We start from the raw sequence: 9,201 nt of genomic DNA on the forward strand, positions 1-9,201 counted from the left end.
AAAAGGTATCATTTTGGAACTAAGAGTTCTAGTTTTTTGTATAGCTGTGCCAGGCACATTCCACCTAGGCTAAATGATGGCATAATTAGATGCCCCTTTGTCTGAAGATAACTGAAACATTGGAAACTGTCTGGTGTCTGGGGTATGACAGGGACATAGGTGACTGGGTCTTGACCTAGAGGGTCACAACCCAGAGGAATCAGGAACAGACATAAGGGAAACAAGCCAAGACCAAGGGCATCCATAACTATAGTTAGAAATCATAGAATCATAGAAAATTATGGTTGGAAGGGACCTCAGGAGGTCATCTAGTCCAACCCCATACTCAAGGCAGGACCATCCCCAACTAAATCATTCCAGGCAAAGCTTTGTCTAGCTGGGTCTTAAAATCTTCCAAGGATGGAGATTCCATTATCTCTCTGTATAACGTGTTCCAATATTTTACTACCCTTCTAGTGAGAACATTTTCCCTAATATCTAACCTAAATTTCCCTTGCTGCAACTTGAGACCATTGCACCTTGTTCTGTCATCTGCCACCACTGAAAACAGTCTAGCTCCATCCTCTTTTGAACCTCCCTTCAGGTAGTTTAAAGCTGCTATTAAATCCCCTCTCAGTCTCCTCTTATCATGTCCCCCAGATCCCTCACCATTTTGTTGCCCTCCACTGGACTCTCCAATTTGTCCACATCCTTTCTGTAGTGGAGGGCCCAAAACTGAACATGCACATACTCTAGATGTGGCCTCACCAGTGCTGAATAGAGGGGGATAATCACTTCCCTTAACTTGCTGGTAACACTCCTACTGGTGAAGTTCAGTATGCTGTTACCCTTCTTTGGAATAAGGGCACACTCTTAGCTTATATTTAGTTTACACTTGGTCCTTTTCTGCAGAGCTGCTGCCCAGCCAGCCAGCCCCCAGCCTGTACTGGTGCATGGGATTATTTCACCCCCAGTGCAGGACTTTGGACTTTTCCTCGTTGAATCTCATGAGATTTCTTTTGGTCCAATCCTCCAATTTGTCTAGGTCACACTGAATCCTAGCCTTACCCTTCAGTGTATCTACTACTCCCTCCAGCTTGGTGTCATCTGCAAACATGCTGAGGGTGTACACTATGCCATCTTCCAGGTTGTTGGTGAAGACATTGGACAAAACCAGCTCTGGGACCGACCCCTGGGACACTCCACTTGATACCGGCTGCCAACTAGACATTGAGCCATTGATTACTACTCTCTGACCTTGATGCTCCAGCCAGTTTTCTATCCACCTTACAGTCCATTCATCTAGCCCATACTTCATTAGCTTGCCTGAGAGAATGTTGTGGGAGACTGTATCAAAAGCCTTGCTAAAATCAAGCTTTACCACATCCACTGGTCTCCCCACCTCCGCAGAGCCAGTCATCTCATCATAGAAGGCAATCAGGTTGGTCAGGCATGCCTTGCCCCTGGTGAATCCATGCTGACTGTTCCTAATCACCTTCTTCTCCAAGTGCTTAGAAATGGATTCCTTGAGGATCAGCTCCATGATTTTTCCAGAGACTGAGGTGAGGCTGACTGGTCTGTAGTTCCCTGGATCCTCCTTTTCCCTTTCTTAAGTATGCACTATGTTTGCCTTTTTCCAATCATCCAGGACTTCTGATCACCATGGGTTTTACAAGATAATGGCCATACACTCTGTAATCTCATCGGCCAACTACCTCAGCATCCTTGGATGCATCCTGTCTGGCCCCATGGACTTGTATATACCCAGCTTTTCTAAATAGTCCCTAACCTGTTTTTTCACCACTGTTAGCAGCTCACCTCCTCCTCAAACTGTGCTGCCTGGTGCAGTAGTCTGGGAGCTGACCTTACCTGTGAAGACTGAGACAAAGAAGACGTTAAGCACTTCAGCCTTTTCTGCATCCTCTGTCACAAGGTTGCCTCACCCGTTCAGTACCCTTCAAATCCCTTGCTAACTGCAACTCCAACTGTGCTTTTGCTTTCATCCCTGCATGCCAGAGCAATGCTCTTATACTCCTCCCTGTTTTTTTGTCAAAGTTTCCACTTCTTATAAACTTCCTTTTTGTGATTTAGTTTACTGAAGAGTTCCCTGCTAAGCCAGGCTGGCCTTCTACCATACTTGCTGGTCTTCCTGTGCATTGGGTTGGTTTATACCTGCACTCTCAGTAAGGCTTCTTCTTGAACACCTCCAATGATGGAGATTCCACAACTTCCCTAGGCACTGCCTCACCATTTGAACAATGAAAAAGTTCTCCTGATATCCAATCTCAACATATATTGCTGCAAGCCATCTGTACCCTGTCCTCTGCAGCAAGAGAGAAAAGGTGTTCCACCTCTACTTTATGGCAGCCTGTGAAAGGATGGGCCCTGAGGATGGCTCTAGCACCCCATGGGGCCACCCGAGTCCTGCCCACACTCCAGGTCCTCCATATAACCCTCTTTCTGTCTCACCTGCCACACCCTGATCTTCTTTTGATAACAATTAGGAGGCTGCCCTTGAGTCCTGCAGTGACTCTCCCAGGAAACTCTGAATGTCTGTATAAAGCCTGAGACTCTCAGATCCTCCTCCATGGTGCTCCATTCAACCACGTCACCCATTTTGTATTTGTGTTTTTGATTTTTCTTCTTGAGGTGTAGCACCTTGAATTTACTAGCATTAATCTTCATCCTGTTAGCTCCAGTTCAGCTTTCCAATCTGTCAAGATCCTTCTGAATTATGCCCCTGTCCTCCAGTGTGTTGGCAATCCTTCCCAGTTTTGTGATGTCTGCAAACGTGCTCAAGAAGCTCTCCATTCCAGCATCCAAAACATTAATATAAAGGTTGTAAGGCTCTTGCCCTGCAGCCTGGGTAACTGGGTTAGCTGTGTAAGACTTAGTCAGACTCCTGCCCTGCAGCTCTTATAACTAGGTCAGTTGCACTTAAATTAATTGAGGCCAGATGACCCCAGTCCTTTCCTCTAATTGGTTCTGGGGCTGCTTGTAAGGAACTCTTCCAGCACCTCAGCCCTGTTACACAACCTAATAGTCTCCAGTACCTGAGTAGTTCCTGTCCTGGCAATGTCTCTGGTTTTCTTGTTTCCTGACCCTTTTTGCTTGCTTTTGGATTTTGGCTTTGGATTTCTCTATGGACCTGTTTCCTGGCTCCTGATCCCAGCTGGCTCTGCTCTTGGATGTTACCATATGGACTATGGTTTGGATTTGCTAACTAGGCTTCTGATTCCTGGATTCTAGTCCTGGCTTGGCATTTGGCTCCTGACTCAGGGCTTCTGACCCCCACTTCTGCAATCCCTGGTCCCATTCCTGACTCTACCCACAAGGATGACTGCCCTGGTTGAAACCTCTGTGGGACTTCACTTCAAGCCTTCTGTCATTCCAACTTGGCTCCATTTATAATTGCCCTTTGCTTGCAGCAATTGAGCTAGTTGTCCATCCACCCTGTAGTAGTTTTGTCTAGCCCATATTTTTCCAATCTATGTATGAGAAGGTCAGATGGGACTTTATTAAGAGCCTTGCTGAGGTCCAGGTATACATCCACAGACTTACATTCATCCATCCATCTAGTAACCTTGTCAAACAAGGAGAACAGGTTTGGCACAGTTTCCTCATAGTAAATCCATACTGGCTACTCATGATCAGCCTTCCTTCTCCAGATATTTGCAAATGTCCATCCTTATGATATGCTCCATAACTTCCCCAGTATTGAGGTGAAGCTAAACCATCTATAGTTCTTCAGACCCTCCTTTTTGCCTTTTTTTACCCTTTTGCCCATCACCCAAGACAATATAGGTATTATTGTCAAGGGGCCCAAGATCTCCCCTGCCAGTTTCTTTGGTGTCCTGGGGTAAAGTTCAATAGGCACTACTGACTTGAATTTATTCAAACCCACCCAAATCACTGTTTCATTTCTTATCTCATCCTTAAAATTGTCCCCTTCCTTATTTAAATAATTCTTGTTTAGCTAACTGATTTAAATCTATTTTTTTTTTTTTTGGTGAAGATTGAAGCAAAATAGTTTTGGAGCACCTCCACCTTCTTTGCATCTTCTGTTCAGAATTCATCGTGGCTATTTAACAGTGGACCCACAGCTTCCTTGGTCTTTTTTTCTGGCCAACATGCTTATAAAACCTCTTCTTGTTGTTTTTAACCTCCCTCACCAGATACAGGTCATTCTGTATCTTTGTTGTCCTGATTTAGTCCCTGCAAGTTCTTGCTAGGCATGTCTACATGTGCATTTAACATTGCATCAGGGGTATAGGTCTTTCAAGCTGCCAGGCTGGTATTGGATATCAGATCAGTATTGATTGATATACCTCCTTAAAAATCAGCTATCGGCATCAGCCCCAAAAATCTCTATCAGTGCATCCCTACCTTTGACAATTAGAACTCAGAGATTGGAGAGAGTGTGGTTTTTGTGTGAGAAATGTGCCCCTACAGGTAATTGGATAGTTTCATCTTTGATAGATCTCCAGTGTGTGTTCATTCTGGTGCACAGTTGTTGTTTGGTCTCTCCTATGTATTTTTCATCAGGGCATTTGGTGCATTGGATGAGATATATTACATTTCTAGAGCTGCAGCTGTAAGATCCAGAAATGCTGATGGTTCTGTTTTGGGGTGTAGTAATTGTGGGGGTTATGGAGATGTGTTGGCAGGTTTTAAAGTTCTTGTCATGGCACAGTCTAGATCCATGGTTTTGGCCTGTAGGAAGTTTGCTTCTGGTGATGAAGTTAGTGAGGTTCAGTGCTTGTTTGAAGGCTAGGATGGGTAGCTCTGGGAAGATCTCCTTAAGAATTGGGTCTTTTAGTATGGGTTGCAATTGTCTGAGGATTATCCATATCGATTTTAGGGAGGGGTGATATGTCACAACCAGTGCAGTGCGATTCATGGGGGTTTTCCTTCTGTACTGCAGCAGTTCTTCACATGATATCTGGGTGGCTCTTTCAAAAGTGCAATCTATCTCTCTGGGGAAGTGTCCTTGTTGAGTGAAAGCTATTTTGAGATTTGTGAGGTGGCAATCATGGGTGTTCTCCTCAGTGCAAATTTGGTGGTATGTGATGTCCCTCCTTACTAGGTTGGGCAAATGATGCCCAAAGAGGCTCTTTCTAGTTCTAGTCAGAGGGATCCCATCTCTTGATAATAGTCCTCCTCCATAAAACATCTGTCCATTGTCAAATAATCCAAGTCTTCACATCGACACCATTGTCTCAGTCACACATTTACTTCCATGATATGGTGGTTCCTGTTCAGGCCCTTTCCTCCTACAGGGAGGACTGATGAGAACAATCCTCAGTGAGGAACTAGGAAACTAAGAACAAGGCATCAGAACCTCAGGCTAGACAAAGAGGCATCTTCCCAGTTGAGTAGTCTGCTCAGCACTAAAACACTGCTGCTTATAAGCAAGCAGCTAGGCCCACTCAGGAACCAAGGCCAACTTGGGCAATTTAGTCTGCTTCTGCCCTGACTCCTGACACCTAGAAAAGAATAGAATAGATTAAACTGAATGTAAATGCAGGGGTTTGGGACTGACTGGATTTCAGCTGTCTGATTTTAGGTATGGCTATGTGAAGAAGTTACTGTGAGGTAAGACAGGGTGTGAACTTGTGGCATGTTGCCTACTTTGAAGTTACTGCTTGTGTACATGTTCAGTGAAAATGAGGTGAACTACTGTACATTTCCTACAGGGTAAGAGTATGTGCATGGGTAGTTACCTCAGATTAACTTGTTAGTGTATCCAGGCCCTCAGAGTGGGTAAAAAAGAAAAACCGGAGTGTTAGGACAGCTTGCCATATTTTATGCTTTAAAGTTGCACCAGTTTATAGAGTGGTGAATTAGAGTATTATTTTAAGTTTTCTTTTATATTCAGCCTAAAGTTCTGTATAGTCTCATTGTTAACCGAACTTTAAATTTTGCTGGTGTTTGCAATATCAGTTGGCTTTGCCTTTTGCAAGCAGCTTATAGCCTTGAGTTTGCTTGCATGATGTTTCTTTTCTTTTCTATCACTTTGAGAAGTTTTTCCAACACAACATAGTGATAGTTTTGTTACTAGCTCAAAGTAACTGAATGTGGCACTAACCAGCTCAATCGGAGGAATGAAATGATTGGATATGTCAATGAAAGGTGATAAAGGAAACCAATGGACAATGCCCAAAGAAAGACAGTGGAAAAAGGCCAAATTAAGAGGTGTGCTCGTGATGGGTCTGTTGAACAAAGGAATATGCTGACAGGATAAATTATGGACAATATGTTGACAGCAGAGAGACCAATCTGAAAGCAAGGAGTCATCAAAGGAGTCAAGTTAAAGAAAAGCATAAAAGAGGGAGCAAGAAAGTTAAGTGTGTGTTGTCATCATCATTGTCATCATGAATCCAGCTTTCAACAACTGTCTGGACCGCCTCAGCCAACGACGCACCCTTTGCTTCAGGAACTGAGTGGCTGTCTTTCCTGTTGAGCAAAGTAACATCTGGGATGGGGTGAGATCATTGTACTAAGTGCTTTTCTCTCTCTGAATACAGAAACTGCTAAGATAATACTAATAAAGTTTGACTTTGATTTTAGGATACTGAGTTCTCTGTGTTTGTATTTCACATTCCATTTAAGGGTTAACCTTGCTTTAATGATCCCTAAGCACCATCTGGTGGACAGTGGTGCTATCAGTTCATGGAGAATGTGGGTATAAATCAGGATTAACCCTTTCATAAACATAGAACTGTTGGAAATACTAATGGTATTCAGTCACATTGTTGAGAGGTGATTTATAGCCTTCAGGCTCAGTTGCAGGAGAAGTGGGGAGTTGTGGTGGCTGTCACAGCTGGTTTAAGGCAACCTGGTAACTGGGATGAAAACGTTTGGTTGGATCCAGAGTCCCTGGACCCTAATGAAGGTAGGGATCTACCTGAAGATGCAAAAGCTTTAAGTCCTTATGTTCCTTTGAGGAAGGAGTTGCATGATGTGAAGAAAAAGATGGAACAGTGTCCTATGGCTCCAGTAGTGACACAGCAGATTATAAAGATGGAACAAGCTCCAGCTGTGGGGGGAGTAGGAGATGGTAATGCATCAGATCAGTAGCAGCACAGGGTAGAAAAGACTGTCACTGTTACTGCTCCATTAGCTCCGTAACAGGTAAGAGCAGCAGCTATGAATTTAGGTCCGTTGAACAAGGATACAGCAATTCAGTGGGTTTCAGTGTTTGGATCAGATGGGATGGACTATTCCTGATTGTCAAGATGTAGCTCAAGCTAGTTGTAATTCAGAGGACTGGTCAGGGATTAAGGCATCCTTGGATTATGGATAACCAGTTGGAGATGACATACTGGTAGACTAGGAGAATTTTGACTGCACTTTTAGGTGCTCGGATAGTATCCTGGTTGTACTTTATGGAAATGCAGAAACCCAGAGAAAGCCCTGAAGCTTATATCTGGAGGAAGCAGTTGTTAGGGTGTGCATCAGTTGGGAAATGGAGACTACAACTTTGATGATTTGGGATTTAAGACCATCCTAATAGAAGGGTTGGCTGCACCAGTGAGTTATATTAGGACCTATTGATGATCCTATGCAGTAGCCTGACCAGCACTGGTGGCAGTGTGGTAGAGTTTCTGCCTACTATGTGGGAGCTTGGAGTTTAAGTCCTAATTAGGCCAAGTAGGGGTAAGTAAAATGATAGAGAAAAATTCTTAGAGACAGGGGCCCAGACAGTCCAGGGGTTGGGGGGGAGGTGCATGCACCCTCAGGAGGCCTTAAATGCCTCTACAATAATGCTCGTAGTATGGGGAACAAACAGGAGGAACTTGCCCTCCTGCTAGCTAACACAAACCCAGACATAGTGGGGCTCATTGAAACTTGGTGGGATCCAACACATGACTGGGTGGTAAAGGGGTACAGGTGGGATAGAACAGGGAGGAAAGGTGGGGGTGTTGAGCTCTATGTCAAAGAGCAGTACACATCCTCAGCAAACAGCACTGGGTTTGAGGTAGGGCAGACTGAGGTGCTCTGGGTCAGAATACAAGGGGGTTGGGGGGAAAGGGACCTACCGGTGGGGGTCTACTACAGACCACCCAACCAGGGAGAAGAGCTGGACCGGGAATTCTCAGGTCAGCTTGCAGAGGCAGTTAAGTCAAGGGATGTGGTCATCAGGGGTGACCTAAACTACCTGGACATCTGCTGGGAACCTCACATAGGTTCCTAGCTGAGTTACAGGACCTCCGCCTAACCCAGGAGGTGCACAGTCCCACCAGGGGAAATGCCTTGTTGGACCTGGTCCTGGCCACAGGCAACAACTTGGTGAGGGGACTGTGGGTGCTCAACCACCTGGGCGATAGCGATTATTGCCTACTGGAATTTACCATCCAGTGCAGGGTGTCAAAGGCCTGCAGGAAGGCAGCAGCCCTGGACTTCAGGATGGTGGATTTCAATGAGGTAAGAAGTCTAGTTGGGGAGGCACTGAGGTCCTGAAGGGGAGGTGAGGGGAGTTGGGAGTCCAAGAAGAGTGGTCGTTCCTTAAGGAGATGATCCTTCATGCCCAAAGGCTGACAATCCCCACATGGATCAAAGGGGCCAAGAGTGCTCAAAAGCCCCCATGGCTTATCAAAAGCATCCACAAATGTCTCAAAGCCAAAAAGGAGGTGTACACCCAATGGAAGAGAGGGGCCATCACCAAGAAGGATTATACCACCTTGGCTTGAGATTGTAGGGGGGCTGTTAGGAAGCCTAAGGCAGAGATGGAACTGGGACTAGCGACCCGGATCAAAGATAACAAGAAGTCCTTTTTTAAATACATAGGGGGTAAAAAGAAGGTACCAAGTAATGTGAGGCCTCTGCAGGACATGCTTGGTAATCTGGTGGTAGCATCAGATGACAAAGATAATCTCTTTAACAGATTCTTTGCTTCCATTTTTCTGAGCAGGGCCAGGGACATCCCCCACACTGGGATTCCAGACGGACCCAAGGGAGGCACAGGCAGGTCCAGGGTCAGGGAGGACCTAGTCAGGGAACTCCTGAAGGGACCAGACATGCTCAAATCAGCAGATCCTGATGATCTCCACACCAGAGTGCTTAGGAAATTGGCAGAGGTCATTGCAGGACCCCTGGCACAGCTTGACAAGCATTCGTAGTGCTCTGGTGAGGTGCCAGATGACTGGAAAAGGGGCAATGTGGTCCCCATCTTCAAAAAAGGAGGAAAGAGGACCCAGGAAACTATAGGCCCGTTAGTCT

At 45.3% G+C, this 9,201-nt stretch overlaps 1 protein-coding gene across 1 annotated transcript in view; it reads right to left on the reverse strand.

Annotated features, from left to right (window-relative positions):
* The window catches only part of SPAG17 (sperm associated antigen 17), a 469,533-nt gene that overhangs the window by 123,990 nt on the left and 336,342 nt on the right, over window positions 1–9,201 (reverse strand). The gene's annotated exons all lie outside the window — the stretch shown is intronic.

Source organism: Gavialis gangeticus, unplaced genomic scaffold, assembly GCF_001723915.1.
Source record: "Gavialis gangeticus isolate Ggan-Ray unplaced genomic scaffold, GavGan_comp1, whole genome shotgun sequence".
NCBI lineage: Eukaryota > Metazoa > Chordata > Crocodylia > Gavialidae > Gavialis > Gavialis gangeticus.